Source organism: Portunus trituberculatus, chromosome 50 (genome assembly GCF_017591435.1).
Source record: "Portunus trituberculatus isolate SZX2019 chromosome 50, ASM1759143v1, whole genome shotgun sequence".
Lineage (NCBI taxonomy): Eukaryota > Metazoa > Arthropoda > Malacostraca > Decapoda > Portunidae > Portunus > Portunus trituberculatus.
Genome location: NC_059304.1, coordinates 6,832,520 through 6,835,019, shown reverse-complemented (window position 1 = coordinate 6,835,019; position 2,500 = coordinate 6,832,520). Strand labels below are relative to the sequence as shown.

Genomic DNA, 2,500 nt, shown 5'->3' with positions numbered 1-2,500 from the left:
GAATGTAGAAAGCGACATGATGTAACGTTGTCCACCGGATAGAAGGCAGGATGCACTGGAGGAAGAGAAGGCCGGAGAGGGAGAGCACTGAGCTGGGTGGGAAAAGCAAGAATGAGTCAGACATGCTATCAGAGAAACGGCTGAGTCACCAAATTTGTCCTCAGCAGTCTTATGTAACACAGTAATCATTACGTTGTCCGCACACCTCCCCTCCCCTGCTGCACCTCCTACACGCCGCCTGCCATATGTCTCCCAAGCAAACAAAGACGCATTGCTCTTGCCTATCTCTTCAACACACACACACACACACACACACACACACACACACACACACACACTACGTATTTGTCCTTTTGCACGTTGTTCCCAATACCTGAGAACGGTTCAGGTGAGACGTGTGGAATAATAACATGCCCGGTGGGGTATGACGCGGGAGGAGGCACGCCGCCACGGAAATATGGATGCCATCGTGAAGCCTGGTGTTCGGAGTTCCTGGGTGACTGAACGAAGTGTTACGAGGTCGCGTGCTGGTGAGGGGAGGATGTTGTGTAAGGCGCGGCAAGGTGCGGGCGGCCGAGCTTGTAAGTTGCCCGCACATTTTGTAAACTTCACTAAGTCACCCCTCGACGCTAACGTAACGGCTAGTGTGTTGGCAATACGTGTGATGGATGATGGGGAAATCGCGCACTCAAACAGTGGTAGTGTGTTATAAATAGGGGGGAAACAACAGATGAGTGAAAGGTCTTTACTTATTTTTCTCAATCTGAGAGCTCATTTCTTTCTATTCTCTGTCACACTATTATAATCCTTTTGAACCCTGTAGAAAAAGTAAAGGCGTGAAGGTTACAATTCCCGCTGCCCTTAATGAAGCTCCCAAGAAGAAAAAAAAAAAGGATTATGAGGAACACTCTTGAGAGTACACACGTAAGTAATTTCCTTGCTCTCTGCCGTGCAAGTTTTTACCTCTGAGTGAAAAGCAGTTGAATGTCCTATAAATTATAGATAACCAAGCATCATCCATTTCCATGAAAGAAACATGAGATTGTTGTCTTGGGAAGGAGGGAAGTCCGGACCCAATGTTACCCTAACGCCTTCAGGTCATTCACCGCTGCCCTTCACGTGGAATAAATCAAATTACTGCTTCTCTAGCCTTTCTACACCTGCCGATACTAAACCAGTCCATCCACCTTTCTTATTGTGCTTCATTTCCTGCTGCGTTGGCAAGGTGAACAGATGACGGGCTAACTCCCTCACACTGGTAATACTGGCCGCGATAGTGTACTGGAAGCAGAGGGTAAGGCTGCTGCCGCTTATACTTGGGATGAACTACAGCAGCCAAGCGGAACTTGTAAGATGAGCACAGGGATGAAGTCAGCAAATGTAGCTTGGTATCTGTTTGAAGTCATAATATTTTTTTTTCTTTTGTGTGATTTTACTCGTGGCTCCTTTAATTAACAGGTCTCCAAATTATTTGGCCTTAAGCAATTTGAGTCTTATACAACTTCAGCATGAGAGAATTGAATGATTTTGGACCGGGTGGCACTAGAGTCGATATTTCCGAGCGTTTTAGTGGCAAAGAAGGCCGCAACAGCCACGGGGTCAAGGAGCTAATGATACAACAGTGAACCAGTAATGTGTGGAAGGTGACGTTTGGCGTGACTGGTACATGAGGGCAGCAAGGGAAGAGCAAGACAGGGAAGGAGGAGAAGGAAGAGGGAGAGGAAGAGAGGGTGGGGAGGGAAGGCAGACAGGTTTGCGCGTCGGCCAGGAAGCACAATCGGATGTCGTCCATCGTTCGTCTCTTGTTATTATCAGGTGTACCCTAGTCTCCTCCCTACCGGCACCCACCCTAGAGTTTACGCCCTCCCGCAACGCCCCCAGCAGCGTGAAGCAGGGAGAAGTGAAGGAGCCATGAGAAAGAGAGAACCAGGGAAGGGCTAGAAAAAACAACGGCCACCACGCTACTATTCATTCCATAACCAAGAGCCTCCCAGGAATGCTGTCTACCTTCTGAGACATCGGGCGACAAACAACAGGTCTGCAGCAGTAGCATTATGATGGCAGACTGGTGACATCACTGTTCTTACATGGGAACACCATCACTCACGACCTTTCCCCGCATTCCCTCCCGCAAAAAATAATCTTCGTGTTTCATGATTTATTACAGACATGATCTTGAATAAACGCGATTTGTTGTTCTTAACAATCTACACAAAGTGTGAACAAAATGTGAACAACAATTTCACAGATTACAACTGTTCATTATATCCTACCTTATAATTCCTCCCGATTATCCTCGAGACAAAAAGTTATGAATGGAAATGTGTTTGCGAAATCATCTATCTCACGGCAAAACATATTATGGTATTTCCAATTTCAGTTGTTGCCACTAAATAACTATGTACTGGAAATTAATATTCAAGTATGGACCAGGTAGCCTGTAAACGCTATCTTTTTCTGGTATTCAAGTTATATGAATGATAAGTTTTCTTTTATAATT

The 2,500-nt window shown here is 46.0% G+C and overlaps 1 long non-coding RNA gene across 1 annotated transcript in view; it reads right to left on the bottom strand.

Annotated features, from left to right (window-relative positions):
- LOC123499715 overlaps positions 1–2,500 on the bottom strand; it is a 108,477-nt gene that overhangs the window by 56 nt on the left and 105,921 nt on the right. Inside the window, exon 4 of the long non-coding RNA XR_006673069.1 lies at positions 1–92. This exon is cut by the window's left edge and continues 56 nt beyond it. This is a non-coding gene — a long non-coding RNA (uncharacterized LOC123499715). The remainder of the gene's footprint in view (positions 93–2,500) is intronic.